The following is a 21901-nucleotide window of genomic DNA, read 5'->3' as shown; positions in this document are numbered from 1 at the left end:
TTAAGCTTGGAGCTTGAGATTTGATATTTGGCACGTAGTATATTCCTTCACCGTTCACCCTGTACCCCTGCACCCTGTGCACCTATCTCCTACCTCCGTAAAAAGAGTTTTTCGATATTCCCACAGGATAAGCAATAAAAGGAATTTATATTTTCGTTATGGAGTGGCGTTGGCCCGACACGTACCTACTTTACCATTTATTTTAGTATAGTAAAGTTGTGTCTTGGGATTAATGAGTAATTTTACTATCTACGCGAACGAAGTTATGGACAAAAACTAGTAATCAATTATTAACTTGTATAAAGCAGTTGTAATAAATTATTAATATGAAATAGTTTTACAAATTGTATCTTATACATTTATTTACGGAAGTGAACTCGCTGGATCCGAAGCATTAATTTTTACGTTAAAAACAAATTGCATAAAGCAAAAATCAATGAAACAATCAGGCGCGATGACTTGAATGTCAACGTTTTATCGTCATTAAATAATGCCAACCTCTTCACACTGTGACATGTGAAGACTCTGGCGCATCATAAATTAACGTACCTATGCGCGCACGTACATTTCAGTTGACAGTTTTAATGATAATATTTTTTGAGATAAGTCGATGACCTTATGTCAATTTTACAAGCCGAAATTCTTATCGCGATTCGCGATACCATTTAGGGCATCATCTGTTTTCATGCAACTGTCAGAAAAAGGTTGTCTTTTAGCAAATAATTATCAAATTCACGTAACTGGTAATTAAAGACAAAATTGTAAGCACTAGATGGTGGACTAGTGGTGTCATCACAAGAATCCTAATCAAATAAATATTAGCCATGTCGGACATGTCTTAATAAAAACCTTGTTCAAAGGTTATCTTTATTGGCGACACGGTATGAATATTAATATTTTTATCAATTGGGAATGCAGAAAAATGTTCGTAGTATTATACTATACTATGCTATGTTATGCTATAAGTACCTATACTATACTATTCCATACTAATGTTTTTAACTGTTCTACGTCAGTCAAGTTAGTGTACTCAGTGGCCAAATCAACTACTGTCAGGTATTTTAAGTTTTTCAGACAGACGGGTTCGTGTTAAACTTACAATACATACAATGTCATTTTACCAACATACCGGGTGTGGCCTGTAATACGAGCAAAAAATTAAAACATAGATCGTCCTCGTCAAACTGAACAACATAAGTTCAGCGACTTTTAAAAATAATGGAGTCTTTAGATTTTCCTTTTTTCATACAAATTAAATACTGCTATCAATGTACGCCATCATAGAACACAACTGACGTCGCCTGTCACGCTACAAACATTAAACAATTTGCTTTACATTGCTTCTTCGAATAAACTTAAAAGTGTAATAAAAATTAATAAACTAATTACTTTTAAAAGACGCTGAACTAATGTTGTTCAGTTTGACGAGTATGATCTATGTTTTAATTATTTGCTCATATTACAGGCCACACCCGGTATATGAGTATATGAGTACGTGCCTTGGAACGCTAAATGAATATTTTGCCATAAATAATTTACCCTAAGTTTATGTGGTTATGTCACAAGTTCACTGTCACTTGAGTTACTAATATAGGTCAACCGATACAGGTTCCAACGATACAGAAGTTTTTAATATGTATTTTTGCCTGCCGTCGTAGGCTGCTCAGTAAGCCCTTGAGCCTGCCGGACCTACAATTCCTGAAAGCCTACGTCAACACAATTCTTTTGAGCCATGACATATCCATATACGATTAAATCTCAGCTTTGTAAGTGTCAGGGGGTTTCAACTCCATTTATCAATTAACGTTTATATGGAGCTTGACGAGGCTCGTGGCCTTTTGAAACGGAAGATGTAATTACGGTACGTTGTACTTAATTACTATGTTACTTGTTGGACTATGTAATTGTCTGAATAAAGAGTTTAATTATTATTATTAATAATAATTTATTTATTGCTAGTTAGCTTGTGCCCGCGGCTCTGTCCCCGTGGAGAAATAAAAAATAGACAAGCTCACATTTTCGTACATTTTAAACAATAATAATCATACCGAAAAAATAATGAGCATGCGTAGCTTATGGACACCTGTAATCATTAGGACTGCTGGGCTGCCTTAAAAAAATATATAAATAATCTTAGCGTACCATAGGTACTGAAAACTATACCAAATTTCAAGTCTTTGGATGCAGTCATGCAGATTCGCGTTTACAAAACTGTCATTAGACCGATCCTGATGTACAGTTGCGAAGCTTGGACACTAACGCTCAAATAAGAGAATAAGCTGCTAGTGGCAGATCGGAGAATTCTGCGGAAGATTCTGGGGCCGACTCAGAGAGAGCACTGAAGCTGGAGGGTGAGAAAGAATATGAAAATAGAAGACCTGGTATCTGAGCCCAATATTATAGGAGAGACCAAAGCGTCCAGACTCCGGTGGCTCGGGCACGTGGAAAGGGTGGGGGTGGATCGAGCCGTGAAGAGAGTATACTTGAGACGACCGAGTGGACATAGACGGTGGGTCGTTCCAGGTACCGCTGGAAGGACGAGGTCCTAAAAGTTCTTATGGTCGAAGGCTGGCAAGGTCTGGCTCAAGATCGTAAAACGTGGCGTAATCTGGTGTTGGAGGCCAAGACCCACTTTAGGTCACTGCGCTCTTATAGTAAGTAAGTAGGTTCCAGTGGTTACCTATCAATCAGTTAGGTACATTAATACTTTGTAGCTCTAGACTATTGCTAGCAACTTCATCTATGTCCGTTGGCAAAATTACTTTTTCACGGGATAAGTCCGCCTTTGTACTTAACACAACTTTTATTTATGTAACCTTTTGTTTTTCCTTTTTGTACAATAAAGAGTATAAACAAACAAACAAACAAAAGTAGCCTTGTACATCAGAGACAGAGGTACCTTTGCATTAATCAAAGAAGTTTTAGGATTGTTAAAGCTGCAGCTCCACAAATGACTCCCCTGCCTTACTTAGAAAAAACACACACAAAGTTTACATCTCTATTAAATACAGTATATGTAGGTACGTAAACCCTTTATTGTTCAAAAATTAATCAAACACAGTTTAGTGCCAAATATTGAGAAAAATAAGACCATCACTGGGAATCGAACCCAGGTCCTCGGTATTCCGTACCCCGTGCTATACCGCTACACCACTGATGGTCAACGGTACCGACACGAATTTCCCTATGCACCCCATATAAAAGAAACACAAGCTGAGATATGGGGTGCATAGGGAAATTCGTGTCGGTACCGTTGACCATCAGTGGTGTAGCGGTATAGCACGCGGTACGGAATACCGAGGACCTGGGTTCGATTCCCAGTGATGGTCTTATTATTCTGTTTTTTTCTGTGCATCTATATTTCAGTTTGTATTTTCAATTTCGGTTTTACGGGATGACCGTAAAAGTAAAAATTTGGAATTGAAATAAAAAAAATACAAAAAGATTCCAAAAAACCAATCTTAATAGGGGAAGGGGGGGTGAAATCGGATAGCGGGTAAAAGCAGATAGCTTGCTATTTCACCTTTCTGCTATCGCTGACTCGCTCAGATACGTTAGACAATACGGGCAGAGGCCGCTTAGTGTGCGTGCAAATGGCAGTCGGCGAAGTACGTCGTGTTGCGGTGCCGTTGAGAAAAAAAGTAAACAAAGGTTATTGATGTAATATTTCTACTTATTTATCTCGTATCAAATCACTATCAGTTTAAAATATGCATGATAATGATTTAAGACGAAATAGTGACTATTTGAGTAATAATTTATAATTTTATTTTTTAATTCGACCGTAAAACTATTGCGTTATTTTTTCCATTTGCAAAATCAAGGCCATTGGGATAGAAGCAGACGGGTGAAATCAGGTATCGGTTCCCCCGTCATTTATTAATATTACCCGATTAAAAATTTCTTAATATTTCCTTGTAACAGATGAGTTTAAAAATGCCGCGAAATTACGTCAAGCATAGAAATGGTAGGTATGCGAGCAACAGGATCTGATCAAACGCAGGATTCTGATCGATTAAAGACTCTAGCTAGGCACAAAATACCATCACTCAGCCGTCTTGTTCTAACATCAAGATGAATTTGTTGTCACACCAAAAGATATAATGCCCATTCCTCACACTGGAGAGAAATAGGAAGACGTCAGCTCGCCGGGTTAAAACTGACATATTAACTGAGTCTCCTTACAAAAACTAATTATTACAGATTAAAACTAACCACAAACACCTTCACTCAAAGGAAAAAGAAGAGGAAAAAATCAAAAGCTTTTAAAAATACACACAATCAGAAACATAAAGAGAATGTAAATGAGGATGATACTGAATGTCTTATTTGTGATGAAAAATATAGTCGTACAAAATATACGGATGCCTGGATTCAATGTACGGTTTGTCTGAAATGTGCCCACGAAGGTTGCACCGGGTGTACTTCACAGGAATTATTGTTTTTCGTATGTGTTGACTGTAAATAATTAGCATCTGTTTTCACCCCACCATTAAAATTATGGTATCTGGTTATACCCTTACACAAGGGGTGATATCGGATTTACTAAATTTAAGCAAATGTTGATTGATCTCTTAAGTAATAACTTGATCGCGATAAGTTCGTGCCAAATGATAGTCAATTACTAGTTGATTTTGATATTAGATATTATTGAAATATATCTTAGTGTTATAATTAATTATGCTTTTTTTTTCTTAACTATCCGGTGTTACCCCCTCCTCCCCTATTATTATGTATATATTTCGAGGATCTCGGAACGGAACGGGTCCAACGATTTCGATGAAATTTGATATGTAGGGGTTTTCGGGGATGGAAAATCGATTTAGCTTGGTCTTATCTCTGGAAAAACGATTGTTACCGAGTTTTAGCCCGAGCAAAGCACGGTCGCCCAGGTACTATTGTCATTAATAAAGCAGAATAGTAAATACTGTTATGAATAAACCAAAATTACACGGCTAAATACACGAACAATGGTAAATGGATCAACAATTCCGGTTTACGACTGTAAAAAGACCAACACAGCAGCAAAGGGGTGATGGTATGTTGTGATATGTAGATATAGCAATTTACATGAAGAAAACACGAATACTTTTTTGTGTCATCATCATCCCAGCCTATTTACGTCCCCCTACTGGGTACAGGACTCCTCTCAAAATGAGAGGGCTTGGGCCGTAGTTCCCACGCGGGCCCAATACGGATTGGGAACTTTACACACACCATTAAATTGCTTCGCAGGATTGTTTAGGTTGTTTTCCTTCACCATATACTTAAAACTCGTGGTAAATTTTACATGTAATTTCGCACATGAATTTCTAATAATTCAGAGGTTTGAACCCAAGAGGCCTGAGAGGCCATGTCAAACCACTAGGCCACCACGGCTTCTTTGTGTGATAAATGTTAAAATACTATCTGTAGACATTCTTTTCAGAACAGAAAGGGCAATAGGCTGAGACTTGTTGTTGTTGGCATGACTTGTTTTGTCCCTCAATGTGTCTCTGTCCCACTAACCTAGTACGGTAGAGACTTAGAGACAAGCAAGATAATGCTGCTGGTTTTGACATAACTATTTCAAGAACCAAGCCGGCATCCCAAACTAGTGCTGCGTTGCTCATTACAATAGACTGTTTTCCCACGCTATCATTGACATGTATTGTACTGATTCTATTCCCTTTGACAGTTGTCACTCGAAAATTATACTATATAACTGCTACTGAACACCGTTGCTTTGGCAGTGGACCGGCTGGAAGGTGAACACAAGGGCTGTCAAACATCAGTGTAATTAATTTATTAAATCAGGCGTTACTTTGCGGAGGTCTTTATCAGTGAACTGAAACAATAATGACTTTGCTCACCCGCGACCTTATGATAGCTACGTTTATGCAAGTTGTGTGTGCATGCAGTTCCTCCACCTCCACACTGTAAGAACACAGACAAATTAGACAAACCCAATATTGCTCTGATGAGTTGAGTCCGAAACGCGTCGGTGTAGTGTGGTGGTGGTCATAGATGGGTTTGTGTGATTTGTGTGTGTTTTTACAGTTTGGAGGTGGAGGAACTGCATATGAACACACATTTCTTGCGTAAACTTATCTATCATAAGGTCGCGGGTGAGCAAAGTAAATGTTTTAGTTCATTAGTGTAATTGTATAATCTGTTACTTAATTGTTATCCATCAATTAGGTTCTCTGTGACCAAATTATAATGACCACGACCAAGTCCATAAGTAAGTTGTGTACATTTATGTGGTCGCTATATGGGTAAGGCCGCGAATTTTAACCAATGTGACATAGAAATAACATAAAAAAAATACGTGGCGTTACCATAAAACGTAACGCAAATTTTTATAAAGCCTAGATCAAACTGGTAAAAATTCCCATTAGATAACGTATGTATGAAAAAAAAATACATGTCATATAATAAAGTGAAGTTTTTAGTTTTCCTAGAACTTTCTGACGACACTGATCTTAAATCTGTCCTATATGAGATCTATAGAGCTAAACATGAGAATGTGGAAGTAGAAGCACCCTCTAGTTGACGAACATCTTTCCAAAAGTGTATCTTTACATGCCTCTCTAACACTGACAATAAGGTGCACATTTATAAGCATAACGAATTTGGATGTGGTTTTTTTTTATTCGACTGGATGGCAAACGATCAAATGAGTAAGAGATCACCACCGCCCATAAAAATCTGCAACGCCAGGGGTATTGCAGACGCGTTGCCAACCTAGAGGCCTATGATGGGATACCTCACGTGCCAGTAATTTCACCGGCTGTCTTACTCTCCACGCCGAAACACAACAGTGCAAGCACTGCTGCTTCACGGCAGGATTAGCGAGGAAGATGGTGGTAGCAATCCGGGCGGACCTTGCACAAGGTCCTACCACCTAGTTGTGAGCATGCTTGTGACTTCGACTGTACAAGCTATTAAATACCTCAAAGAAATGGCCAAAACCCTAAATCACAGGTTTTACCAATTTAGGAAGTAGTATCTTAGTTAAGTGGACAATGTAAAAAGATGTTTTTGGAAATAAATTATTATGATTATTAAGTTTAGGTAACAAATGAACTAAGTAGGTAAGTGAATCTCTCCGTTTGTCTCTCACTTTAAATACGCTATGCACGTAGCAGGACGTGAACACAGAACTCGCCACAATTCTTTTGTGCCGATCCCTGCACCTACAGATTAAAATTTATTTAACTTCAAAATATCCATCTAACTAACTTACTGTGCGTGCAGTCATTGGAAACCTAATAATAAACTGGTGTAAGTTAGAATTTTTCTGTGTGAACTTCCCTTTACCACATTTTTTCGTTACGTTATGTACAAAATACGTAGCATTTTGTAAAAATGTAACGTAATCGTAACGAAAGTGTAACGTATTTTATACAAAAAATCGTTTATCATGGTGAATAACGACATTTTGAACATAATAACACATGCCACTTACATGGAAAAGATAACCCTATCGTATGAAAAAACAACCAGTTAAAAATAATCACTACTTACCCTTAAAATCGAACAAGCACTTTCGACGTTTTTTCGAAAAAAAACCTCCGCGTCACTTTTGATGGCTGTTTGTCAACAAACTGATGAGATTTATTTATCTCATCGATGTTGCCCTATTAGAGTATTAGTTGCCAGTGTACAAAAACAAATTTCTACCGAAATTGGCGTTAAAGGTAGCTTAATTAAGCGTCACCTAAGTATTCGTAACGAAAACGTGGTTTTTTGGCACGTGAAAAGAAATAAATATAAAACATGAAAATTATTTGATTATCATGATTCCGCAATCGGTAGGACTATCGTTATATCATAAAATTTTGTTTAAACAAAATCATGATCATGAGAAGTTAAATAGCATGAAAATAATAAGGTATTAAGTACTCGTGGTCAAAAAAATAGTCAATTTTCGTTACGTTTTGGACGGTTATATATTTTTATTATTTTTTAAAAGGGTTTAAATCAATTATCTCATTTGCGACCTTGAGAGTTTATATCGTGTAATATAATAAAAAAAATTAAACCTCTAGGTGTTATCAGTTTTTTTTTTATCAGCGTTCCAAATTTGAAACGTCCAAATTGGTCAAAATTCGCGGCCTTACCATATGCACTATGCCTGGAAAAGGGTTAAAATTAGACTATAGTTCATTGTTGTCGCTGTAGTCTTACAATGTACCTATATGTTATTTAAGGAGTAATAAATAATCAGGGTTCGTAAAATGCGAGCAAAATTTATTGAAGTAATTGGTTGTTATAATAATACTTATAACTGTCATACTTCATTTAAATCGATTTTGCTCTCATTTTACAATCCCAGGTAATAAACGATCACAAGTTAAAAGAACTTTTGTCACTTTTGAGTACGAAACCCTTGGGCTGACACGAACTCGGCAAGTTTTTAAGGATCTAATATCTGATCAACAAATCTAAATTTATAGTAGATTATACAACAAGAGCATAAAACGAAACGTCGATGGGAAAATGGGTTTAATGCTTGAGTTTTAAACTCTGCTTTTCACTTCGATGACGAGAAAAGGAAATACAGTGGTAACAATTGTTCACGTATGTCCTATGTACCTACCATTTATTTTTCATGCGTTACTGTATAATTATACATTTTTAGTCTTATTGATTTACTTTGATTGATTTGATTGATTTTTAGTTTTATATAAATGAAAAAATATTATTAAATATATGTAGAAACTTCTTTGTTTGTTTGTGGCACGCACTAGAGCATAAAAAGTCATTTTATGTCGCCGAGATGCGGCATAAATACGAACTTTACGAGCATGAGAAGTGAAAAATACATTTAACAACGACCCAGACCATGCTTGAACTGCTGATCTTACAAAACACCTATCAGTTACTAATACTTATGTAATAGTTAAAAAACTACGGTTTAAAAATATAGACACGTATAGCTAGTGTCTATCAACTGAGGGTCTTCTTTTCGTCACTACATATTTTAATAATAATTATATGTATATTAAATACTAGCTTTTTGCTTATTGTTATTTTTTATTGACTTTACTTGGACTGTCGCCGTCCTATCCTCTTCATAAGTATAGACCAGAATATTGAATCCTCCAATGATGCGTATTTTCACTTTATTTGCAATATTTCTGGGTAGGTTAATCATTCATTGCTAGAAGCATGAGTGCTGACATAGCATAGAAATACAAATACTACTCAGAATTTATAACAATAATTAAATTCATTTTTTCAAGTAACTCGTGACTCTTTTTGTTAAATAATTTATCGTAACCTAAGTTAGTAGAAAATTATTTATGCCAAATGTTTCTAGTCATTAAAGGCTTAATTTTAGTACATACGATCAATCATCATCATTATAAAATCAGCCGTAGGACGTTCACTGTTGGTCATAGACCTCTCCCGAATAGGTAGGTACCTCCATTTGCTTTGGTTGGAAGCGGCCTGCATCCACCGTGAACCCGTGGCTTTAACCAGGTCATCCGTCCATGTCGTTGGTGGACGTCTTACGCTGTGCTTGCCGATCCGCGGTCTAAAGACGGCTTACTTAGATATTAAACACCTACATATAAAAGGTGTTAATGACGTAACTGAACACCTCAATTTTCCTCCTCAATTATGTTCAGGATCGAGAAGAACATTGGTTACACTAGACCAGTGTTTTTTCAACCTGTGCTTCGCGAGAAGCATCTTTACGGAGGTCGCGCAACCCTTATAAGTTGCTGCGAAAAATATTTCAGTAAAAAGAACAATAAGTTTAAAAATAAGTAAGTAAAGTAATATTTAAGTAAAATAAAAAACATGAAAAAAAAACAACGGGTCACGAAATATTTCTTAATACTAAAAAGGGATAGTGTCATGAAAAAGGTTGAAAAACACTGACTAGACTATTAAACCAAGTTGTGTTTATTTTAATACCTCCTTGTCCAGTCTAAAAGTTTACAAATGCAACATACGACAATTTAATGTCTTAGCGAGGTTACATTTTTTTTAGATATTTTTTTTTTCGAAAAACGGCAAATCGCAGTACAAATTACAAGTTAGTTAGAAGGAGAATTACCGATTTAACAAAACATGAATTATTTTGGTACTATATTTAGGTATTTGTAAGTACATATGCATTAAACTAACTATCATTAGAAAAAGACAGTTGGGGTGTCTGTGGTTTTCAGTTATTTAATTAACACCTTGTATTAATTTATCTACTCCCATTGATATCTATGTATGTACCTTACGGCATCAGACTGGCTGTTTGGAACAAAACGCGCGGCGCATCAATTATCAATATTATTTTGACACAGTGCGGAACTATGGCTCAAGCCCTCTTGTTCTGAGAGGAGGCCTGTGCCCAGCAGTGGGGCGTATATAGGCTGGGATGATGATGATGATGATGATTTTGACACAACCCCTATCACGGACGTCAATAAACTATAGTGAAAAGTTCACAAATCCGCGCTGTGAACAAATTTTGCGCGCCGTTTTGATGTAAGAAACATGCAGTCTATACATAGATTTCGATGTCAACGCCATAGGTAGGTACTTAGGATGACTGAGCGGTAGTGTCAGGTACTGCTGGAGGGATGAGGTCTAAGGCCCTTTGGATCTCGGGGTCAAAGCTGGCCCAAGATCGTATTCTAGTGTTGGAGGCCAAGACGCACTTGGAAAGATCACTGCGTCTGGATAGTAAGTTAGTATATACACCTATTTTCTATGTGTATTATATACCTAGTACATTATGAATATTTCAAATTAATACAAGCTTAAAACAGGTTTTTTTCAAAGCCTATTATTTAGCAAACAACCTTTGTTGTTCTGAAGCTTTAATTAAAGGTGCAATATAATTAAAAACCGGCCAAGAGCGTGTCTGACACGCCCGAAATAGGGTATACCTTAGACTACTAATAACTCTCAAGAAAACTTACCCGTTGCAGTTTTTCTTGTATGTTTGATATACTTACTACCATCCTGAATTTTTTCAAATTTTTCCACCCACTGGTTTAGATTTTAGATTTTAATGAAAATTTTCACTTTAAAGTTGAATATTTTGCAAAAAAATCACTGAATCGAAAAATTATTTTAGCAACCCCATAATGGTTTTAAAATACCTATCCAACGATACCCCACACTTCAAGGTTGGATGACCAAAAAAAAATCACCCTCACTTTACGTCTATGGGAGGTACTCTAAAAAAAATTTGTTTGAATTTTTTACTGTACCATGTTGTCGGCATAGTTTACATATATATTCGTGCAAAATTACAGCTATCTATCATTGATAGTCCCTGAGCAAAGCCGCGGACGGACAGACAGACAGACATGGCGAAACTATAAGGGTTCCGTTTTTGCCATTTTGGCTACGGAACCCTAAAAATATGAAAGCTTATTGTTAAAGATACGAGTTTTTTCATCGCAGTGACCGTTATGTAAGTACCTAACTTATGTCTCGTAGCACTATTGCTAAAGCGATCTTTGTTAGTGTATTGCAAAGCATTGTTAACCTTTTGGTTCCCAAATAACGTGTACATTAATTTCATACATTGATATATTATATGGTACTTAATATAACTTTTGAAATATGTATGTATCCTACTTTCCACTCATTTTGAATGAAGTTTGGTATTTAGATGAGTGAGTCTCGGCTAATACACAATAGTTTAAGTACCTAATATAAAGGCACAAATATTATCTTAACTGAGTTCTAGGTTGTATGTATTTATTATGGTATGGAACTTTGATCAATAGTTAATGAACATTTCAGGTCCAAAAGGTCTAAACCATAAAAACAATACAACAACCACACAACTTCTTTGCAAGCATAAATTGAGAAGCCCCCTCGACTATAACTATAACCCTTTTAACAAAAACAAAGTCAATCTTATGTTAACTTAACATTAGTCATCATTTAAATGAACATGGGGAGAGGCCTTTGGCCAGCAGTAGGACATCAATCCAGGCTAGATAATAAAATATACTAATAACAATAACACTATCCTTTACCCGCGGCTTTACTCGCGTTAATCGTTAGATAGTATTTGAGTTGAAATTTTGGGATTTGACAAAAATTACATCGAGTTCTGAAGAATTAACGTTGAATAAAATACACCCGTGCCAAACTTGGTGTTTGTAAACCTAACGATTGAGATTCCTAGATTTTAAGTATCTCGATCGCATGGGAATATCCGGATAAAATGCAGCCTATGTGATATTCTGAAGCTATTGCTATTGCTTACCAAATTTCATCCAAATCCATCGAGAAAAAAAAAAGAAAAAAATGAAAAATATGTATTTATGTATGTAAACTTTATTGCATATAAAATAAATACAAATACACAGAGTGGAGAACAAAGGCGGGCTTATCCATAAAAAACACATAAAAAGGGATCTCTGCCAGCTAACCTAGTTAAGAGAAGACAATTTGTTATATAGAGGATAAGCAGACAGTGAAAATTACGTGCGGTGCGGTAGAGAAAAAACAGAAAAAAGTACTCAAAAGAGAGAAAATAAATACAAAATTATTTACATTAAATCCATTAAATCAAACATAAAACGAAAATAACATATAACAAAACAATTACAAAAGCGAACACAGTCTCGTCTCAGGTGTCAGTGTCTAGCCATAATTTCTTTAACCATTTAAATATCTGTGAAATGTAAAACAAAGAATCATTTTATTGCTCTTGACCAAGACATTGGATCGCTATGGTCTCGTGGTGGGCTGCACGGCGCAAGCGCCACCTGGCCCTACTACGAAGTGCAAAATTCGAACTTCGTATCATGCCATCTCGCTGACGCTAATATTATTTAATACGAGTGTGAGAGGGACGCAACGATACGAACTTCGATTTTTTACAATTTCCTGGTGTATATAGCCCCTCAGTTTACCCTGCCGGTGGGGGCGCGCACGCGCACCACCAGAGTTTCACAACGGGGGCTAATACGGAATTCGAAAATCGAAATTCGTATCGTACCGTCCCTCTCACTCTCCTTTAAATAATATTAGCCTCAGCGGGAAGGCAAGATACGAAGTTCGAATTTTGCACTTCATATTGCAGTATGCCGATATACTCGTATATTTGCGGACATGTGGAAAATACTCATAGCGGCTCTAATTCCCTATTGAAACTTTAGATAGTTAATAGGTTAGGAATGGTTTTGGTGAAGTAATAATAATAATATATATTTGATTTGTAGCATCCAGTTCCCTTATGTTCCTTTAATTTAAATAATCTGTATAGTTTGTTCGTGGATCTCTATGACCCTCAAGAAATATGTCTGCCAGATATTAAGTCTCTGACTTCTGTACTGTTCTGTTCTGTTTCTGTTTGTGAATGTGAATAAATGTCTTCTTTCTTTCTTTCTACTTAAGGCTGGGCGATGTTGAATCAGTCAGGGCAAACAATTTCATTATAAGTCATAGATTATCTTGTAGGTAAATGGCTAGTTGGGTGCTTTGTTTTATGCTGTCCAAGTCCAAGTGCAAGTTCAACAAGGACTTTATATAAAAGGAAAAGGTTTTTTAAATAAATAAATAAACAGTTACCCTCCGACATAAAAAGGAAAAAAAAGGTTTTGCCGTTGACCTTTTGTTAACATCCGCAGAGCATACATTTTGGTCTAATGGACGAACTATTAGAGTTTTAAATGGGCAGTGTAATAAATAAAAATATGCAACAATCGATGTATACATCGACGTGACAACATACAGAACGTTTCTGCAAGATGGTGTCTCGTTCGTTAGTCTTACGTCTTATTATGTAAGCAACTGGCAACTAACGGGCTATTGCCAAAATTTGCATCAAAGATGGGGTCAAAACCTATGAGTTAAGTATGCAACTGGTTTAATTTAATATCAAAAATATGTGATTTGCAAAATTTACATTTTAATGCGTAATTGTTCTGGGGGGGGGGGGGGGCTTTAATTTTATTATAGGCAGTGTAGTGTGGCATGCGCCTGTTGCTGCAATGAGTATTTAGTCGATGTAGTCGTTTACGAGCTTATACTTTGTAAGCTTAACAATGTATTACGGGCATGCGTAGACTCTGCCCGGCCAGCAGTGATTTAGGACATTGTAACATGTTTTTTTGTTTACCTACGAAAGTATTGTTATTTATTCCACATTTTTCTATTGTAAAAGATTACCTGGAAGAGATCTTGCTTAGCTTTTACATTTTCTTTTATATACTCGTACTTACATATTTTTGTATTGCTTACTTTGTGGTTGAAATAAACTTTTTTTTGTAAATTTTTGTATTTTTTAATTACGATTTTTTTATCGAAATAAATTTATCATACTGTTAACTAAACGAAATATAGAGAACCTTGTATTTTAAACCCTCGATACAATCACCACGATTAAGACACCGGGTTGTGAAACCCCGATGCAGGCGCTGCTCCGCTCTCAGTACGAGGCGAGCAGCGGACTCACTGGCCCACTCCCGCGCACCGACGGCCTTGGGGTGAGTTGCACAACCTACACTTGAACTTTCAATGCTGGTTTAATCCCCACGCGGATTTGCTTTTTGTATCTTTTTAGTTGTTTAGGGTTCCGGAACCAAAATGGCAAAAACGGAATCCTTACAGTTTCGCCATTTCTGTCTGTCTGTCTGTCTGTTTGTCTGTCTGTCCATCCGCGGCTTTGCTCAGGGACTATCAATGCTAAAAAGCCGTAATTTTGCACGGATATCCCGTAAGCCGTAATATTGCGACGCCCGGATGGCTAAGTGGTTAGAGAACCTGACTACGAAGCTTGAGGTCCCGGGTTCGAATCCCGGCCAGTGCAGATATTTGTACGAATGTTTGATCTCGGGTCTTGGATGCTTAATATGTATTTAAGTATGTATTTATCTATGTAAGTATGTTTATCCGTTGCCTAGTGTCCATAGTACAAGCTTTGCTTAGTTTTTTTTTTATATATATATGTAAACTATGCCGACAAAATGGTACAATAAAAAAAAATTAAGGGTACCTCCCATAGACTTTTTTTTTCTCATGCAACCCTATAGTGTGGGATATCGTTGGATAGGTCTTTTAATTCATCATTACGGGTTTGCTAAGACGATTTTTCGATTCAGTGATTTGTTTGCGGAATATTCAACTTTAAAGTGCAAATTTTCAATAAAATCGAGCCCCCCCCCTCCTCTAAAATCTAAACCGGTGGGTGGAAAATATTTGAAAAAATTCAGGATGGTAGTAAGTAAGTATATCAAAATTTCAAGGAAAACTATAACGGCTAAGTTTGCTTAAGAATTATTAGTAGTTTAAGATTAAATAGCAGCCTAAGGTATAAAATATACCTAAATTTGGAAGATTCCGTATAACATACGAAATCCTTAGAAAAATATTACTTAAACACGCTCTTGCCGTTTTTTTGTGTTTATAGATAAATTTACCAGTTTTAAACGTACGGCATTAATGCATTTGGTTATTAATGTGAAAAATTTAATAGAGATTTTTTTAATGATGTACAGTCAGCAAGAGAAGTATAGATCTAGTGAATAATGTTTTTCAATCATATTCGCGGATAGCGGATAAGTTCATATTTCTCAATTAGCTTCAGTAAACTTCAGCAAGTTTGCAAGTGGTAGGACCTTGTGCAAGGTCCGCCCGGATTGCTACCACCATCTTGCTCGCTAATCCTGCCGTGACGCAGCAGTGCTTGCACTGTTGTGTTTCGGCGTGGAGAGTAAGACAGCCGGTGAAGTTACTGGCACTTGAGGTATCCCATCTTAGACCTCTAGGTTGGCAACGCATCTGCAATACGCCTGGTGTTGCAGATGTTTATGGGCGGTGGTGATCTCTTACCATCAGGAGACTAAAAAAAAAGTTGCGAAATAAAGATAAATACGAACTTTTTCGACGAAATACGATGGTAAAATATTATTCACTATTACTTGTGTACATAAAGCAATCGTGGTGGTGAAAATGATCTAAGTACTCTCTTATTACTGGCACCAGAGTCGCGTAAATATCCTTTTGAGCACCGAAACCGCTCATCCACTTCTGCTGCTGATTGTACAGTCAAAGAAACTGAATCGCGTACAAGGGTGGAACTGTGCTACTGCTATCATTTTGACATTCCATACATCTGCCAAAGATAAAAGAAATCATAGAGCTGATACGCGATCCAGTTTCCTCGACTGTACGCGCAAAAAAAAACTAAAAAAACGTTGGATATATTATTTTTTATCCTTCACCTTTAGAAATATCTTATAACGACATTATATTTTTTTTAACCGATTTCTTAAAAGGAGGAGGTTCTATGTTCCAATGTTTGCATTTTTTTTTATGTATGTTCGCCGATTACTCAGTCAATTGTGGACCGATTTTCAAAATTCTTTTTTTATTCGAAAGAGTATTATTCTGAGGTGGTCCCATTGTCACCAAGTCAGGATCTGCTGATGGAATCCTAAGGGAATCGAGGGCAAAACTCAAATTTTATAGGCACACCTATGGCGATTTTGACTTTTTTAGCATTAAGATGAGCATTTAGATTCAGAAAGTATCATTTGCTAACCTGGACCTGATGAAGAAGACCGTAGACGACCAATGGAACTTATCGAAGCTAAGTAATGCTCGCTCGTATATAAACGATCATGATTAATATACCTAGATAAGCGACTAAGAAGAAGCTTTAAGTTAATGATTCTTTTGAACTGATCTGATGATGAAGCCAGAAGGTTGGCAACGGAACTCTGTTATAAAACAACGTAGGTATCTAAGTCGTGTTTGAGCTTAATGGAATCGTTGTAAGATGTACTTTGGCTACGAATCACTGAAAAGTGAGAAATAAAGAAAAATTTAGCAAAAAAGTAAAACCGACTCCAAAAAAATAAAAAAATAACAAAATATGGAGCACGACCCAGCAGGAGGGATTGAAACCCATAGTATTTAGGTGAGGTAGACGACTATTGTTCCACACCTGCTGGCTCGTGCTGAGGCACCGACTTCGAGCTAGTACGTAGTAGTACGTACCTAGAAAAATGTTTTCAAGGGTTTTGTAGTCGGTTCCATATTTTGTTATTTTTTTATTTTTTGTAGTCGGTTTTTGAATGAACGCGCGCCCGGAATGCCGCACCGCGTGAGTTTGAACGGTGCGCCGCCAGCGCAGAAGTAAACGATGATAATTAACAGTTCCTTTTTAACTTAGTAGTCTCTGTTAATAAAAACCGGCCAAGAGCGTGTCGGACACGCCCAAAATAGGGTTCCATAGCCATTAAACACTGTCCGTGATATCCGCATGGTTTGCTGCCAATAATTTGTTACTAAATCTTAAGAAAACTAAATGTATTAAATTCTGTTTATAAAAAATATAAAGTTAAATGGTCAAACTATTGAATTTGTAAAATCAATAGTATTTTTAAGAATAACGCTCGATTCTAAACTACAGTGGGGACCTCACGTCACAGCAATCGCGGGTAGATTGAGCTCTGGTGCTTTTGCAGTTTGGAAAATACGGCAGCTAACCGATGTGGCGACGGCACGGTTGGTGTATTTTGCTTACTTTAATAGCATTATTTCGTACGGCCTCATTTTATGGGGATCTGCTGCAGACATTAAGTCAATTTTTATCTTACAAAAGAGAGCAATTAGAGCAATTTATAATTTGAAGACGCGTGAATCTTTAAGATCTTTTTAAGGTAACAGGTAGCCGTCGCTTATTTTTTTTGAAATAATCATGTATGTTAGGAAGAACATATGTGATTTTTCCCGGTTTACTAATGTATCGGCGAAATTATTTAGCAAATTATTAACTCCCAAACTATTTTATCCCATATTTTATTTAGGCGAAATGTATTCCCAACTCAACGTTTCGCACTGATATCATTTTCCAACTAATGTTTCAATAAATTATTATTATGCAAATTACTGGAATTTTTTTAAGATGTCATTTATGTTTTGTCAAATGTATTGATTGGCATACTTAATTTAGCAACTTATTGAATGGCACCCAACCTACTTTCTAGTGTCATTTATCCTGGCTGCTATAAAAAAAAACCTAACATCGAAGGCTAAGGCGGGAGCTACGCTCCGCTTCGCTCCCGTCTAGCCTTCTAAACCTAAACTATCCAAGTCGCTTCTGCTCCGAACCGTCTTGCTCGCTCGCTTCGCTCGCTCGCACAAATCAAATTAAAGTATAACTTTGCAATGTAAAAAATTGCCCAAATGTTATTTGACAATTTGTTATTTGCCTAAGTCAATCATTTGCTACATAATTATTTGCCACATAAATGTGTGATGAAGTAAAATTTTGCAATGTAAAAATGTTGCGAAATAAAAAAAATGCGAAGTAAAGTTATGCCAATATTAGTTTGCCAAATGAAACTTTGGCGAAAGGTTGGTTGCTAAGTCAAATTTTGCGAAACATATTTCGCCGAAAAGGCAGTACACCGATTTTCCACTAACGTCGATAAGCCAAAGGCTACTAGAAACACAGGGAAGCTTAAAGTTCCATCTTACAGACTGGCTAAAACCAAAAAGTCGTTTCTGGGAAATTGCATACGTTTTTATAAAAAATTCCAATAAATATTATAAATGAAACGGATACAAAATTCAGATCTATTGTCAAGAAGACATTAAAATCAAAGGCGTATTATAAAGTTAATGATTATATCATGGACAGGGATATTTGGAAATAATTCCGATCCGCATTAGCGATCCCTTCAAATAGCGAACCTACTGTGTTGAAAATAAAGTTGTGTTAAATACTTGTGATGTAAGTATACATATCATTTAATAATATTGTAAATCTGTTTAAAAAAAATATACCTTGTTGAGTTTCTTGCCGGATTCTTCTCAACAGAGGTTTTTCCGAACCGGTGGTAGATTTTTTTTGACATTCATAAGTGCTTGTTATAGCCTAAATTGGATTCAAAGGATAACGAAAAAATTTAATAATATTTTTCTAAGGATTTCGTTTTCATACGGAATCTTCCATAGCTTAGGTATATTTTATACCTACCTTAGGCTGCTATTTACTCTTAAACTACTAATAATTCTCAAGCAAACTTAACCGCTATAGTTTTCCTTGTAAGTTTGATATACTTACTACCATCCTGAATTTTTTCAAATTTTTCCACCCACCAGTTTAGATTTTAGAGGGGGGCTCGATTTTAATGAAATTTTCACTTTAAAGTTGAATATTTCGCAAACATATCGCTGAATCGAAAAATCGTCTTTGCAAACCCTTAATGGTTTTAAAAGACCTATAAGTACCTACTATAAGGGTTGGATAAAAAAAATAACACCCCTACTTCACGTCTATGTGAGGTACCGTAAAAATTTTTTTTTTAATTTTTTATTGTACCATTTTGTCGCATAGTTACATATATATCCGTGCAAAATTACAGCTTTCTAGCATTGATAGTCCCTGAGCAAAGCCGCGGACGGACGAACTGACAGACAGACAGACAGACATTGCGAAACTATATGGGTTCCGTTTTTGCCATTTTGGCTCCGGAACCCTAATAAAAATGAAACCAAAAATCTTGCTCAAAAGAAAGTCGACAACCTCCGGACTCAAGAGTTACTTATTCGGTATTAGAGTTTATTGTTTAAACACATGAAATTACACGAAGATCCTACTTATATTATTAATGCGAAAGTGTGTGTGTGCGTGCGTGCGTGTGTGTGTGTGTGTGTGTGTGTGTGTGTTTCTAACTCCTTCAACCTAAAAAGGCTAGACGGAACACAGTCTAATTTCTATTGAACCAAAAAATACATAAAAAGTTTGTAGTTATCGTATGCCATATTGGTATTATTTTATTTGTTATCTTAGTGTAAAGTTATCTAACTTATCGTAGTTTAAAATTTGATTGAGCGCAACGCCAACAAACTGTCTCACAGTTTGGCGAACATTTAATTTAAGGTACAATGTATTTTCATTTCTTATTTTATTAAATCCCTACTTCCCTATCCCTACTAATATTATAAATGCGAAAGTAACTTTGTCTGTCTGTCTGTCTGTCTGTCTGTCTGTTACCCTTTCACGTCGAAACCACTGAACCGATTTTGATGAAATTTGGTATATAGGTAGTTTGAACCCCAAGGATCGACATAGGATACCTTTTATTCCGGTAGAGGGCGCCACCGCGCGATAACCTAGATCCGCGCAGACGTAGTCGCGGGCATAAGCTAGTTAAATATATATTATACTTTTTATGAGCTGTCAAAACGTGATTGCAAATAGCCTTTGTGCGGTACTTAATCTGACCTGTGACGTCACTTGTTAACCAAGTAAAATTACTGTTTATTTGTTTCAAAGCTACTAAACAGGTTAAATTAACATGGGTTTTGTATTAGAGGAGTGTCTTCAACTTGATTATTGTCTAAAAACCCTATTCAACACACTAGTTAGTGATGTAAAAATAACAAAAATATACTTAAACGCTTTATAAGCAGATTGCGTTTCGACACAACATGGTTGTTAGAATTTATTTTGGCCTTCAGTGAATATTATAAGTATTTAACTAATTATCGATTCTGTAAACCAACCGTTCGTTAATAGACCATCAATACGGTAGTTATAATTAATCAGTGTGTTTTATTTCATGACATCATAATTTTGTGTCGTATTCATAGACCTGTACCTATGGACTGGAAATACCTACAAAATACGCGTGCATCGCATAAAATGGCGCTCAAGGATTGTGCTATCGATTTCGAAACCGAAATATTTGATATGCGATATTCGAATTATTAGCGGCTAATACTTTGAGCAGCAATGGTAGCAATATTGTGTTTCTTATTAGAAAAATCAGTTTGAAATTCACTTTGTTCATAATTACTTTGACTGCATTACACTTTTGTACTTTGTCGTTTTACAGCCACGTACTAAACGCCATGCAAGATTGTCAACGTGTCAATGCGACAGAGTAAAAAAAGTGATCCGCTACTTTTGATGCTGACTGTACAAGGAGACTGCTAATATAACATTCGTTTAGAAATCATAAGGGGTAGAGGTATCTCGAAATCAGTAGTGCGACTGGAAAAATAATAAAAAATGAGGTTTATTAATTACTTTGCAATGTCTATTAACAGGAGGTTGGATAAAATAACAACAAAAAAAAACCATTTTTAGTATGGCCACAATAATCACAAGAAAAAAAATATTGCGAGTGAAAAGCACCTGCCAAAAATGAAAATAAATATGGTGTTAAAAAAAACCTGTACGATAATTTAAACCACATTAAGGCTACTGATAACTAATACGATACAAGTGGAAAAACATGTAACCGAACGTGCAAAAGAAAGCTATAGTTTGCGCGGTTTAAATCTGGATAAAAGTGCATTGACATCTGTCTACCAATATACACCATTTTCCCTAACGAGAATGATACAAAATCTAAGACAATTATCGCAAATACGCCTCACCTTGCATATCGTAGTAGAAGGTGGGGTGAGCGCATGATCTTGCAGACGTGACAAACATTTTTACGCTCGTTACTTTTTGAATGATTGATTTTTTGAATGAGTGTTTTTTTTTGTTACGTTTTTGCGCTGTTTAAATTGTATCGTAGCTGATAATGTCCAGCTGTTTTTATTCAACGCTTTTTATTAACTTGCAATGTATGTATGTGCGGGTCAAATCTTGCAATTTAAATTTGACCCACTTCTAGTAGTCCGATTATCTTGAAATTTGGCATACTTATGTAAATTGCGTGACAATATAATAATCTGATAGTAACATCCTGGTAGTCCGGTAGCCCGGAACCAATAAGCTCAATCAAATAAAATAATTAATAAAACAACTAACAAAACAAACTATTAGCAAAAACAAATAACAACAATCAACAATTTTAAATGTTAACAATAACAAAGTGAAACTTTCCCAAGCACGTATAACGCAAGCGCTTGCCGAACATGGAATGAAATGAAAACGGAACGACAGGCGACAGGCGCGACCGGGTTA

General features: G+C 36.2%; 2 protein-coding genes across 2 annotated transcripts in view; one reads left to right on the top strand and one right to left on the bottom strand.

The window, feature by feature from the left end:
- Positions 1 to 21901, bottom strand: part of LOC141433260 (very long chain fatty acid elongase 7-like) — an 89744-nt gene that overhangs the window by 14334 nt on the left and 53509 nt on the right. The gene's annotated exons all lie outside the window — the stretch shown is intronic.
- The window catches only part of LOC141433254 (very long chain fatty acid elongase 7-like), a 93292-nt gene continuing 85786 nt past the window's right edge, over positions 14396 to 21901 (top strand). The window contains exon 1 of the mRNA XM_074095214.1: positions 14396 to 14450. The gene's annotated coding sequence lies outside the window, so the exon portion shown is untranslated. The remainder of the gene's footprint in view (positions 14451 to 21901) is intronic.

This window comes from Choristoneura fumiferana, chromosome 12 (genome assembly GCF_025370935.1).
Source record: "Choristoneura fumiferana chromosome 12, NRCan_CFum_1, whole genome shotgun sequence".
NCBI classification, from domain to species: Eukaryota; Metazoa; Arthropoda; class Insecta; order Lepidoptera; family Tortricidae; genus Choristoneura; species Choristoneura fumiferana.
The sequence above is the reverse complement of the archived record's forward strand: the minus strand, read 5'-3'. Positions and strand labels throughout refer to the sequence as shown.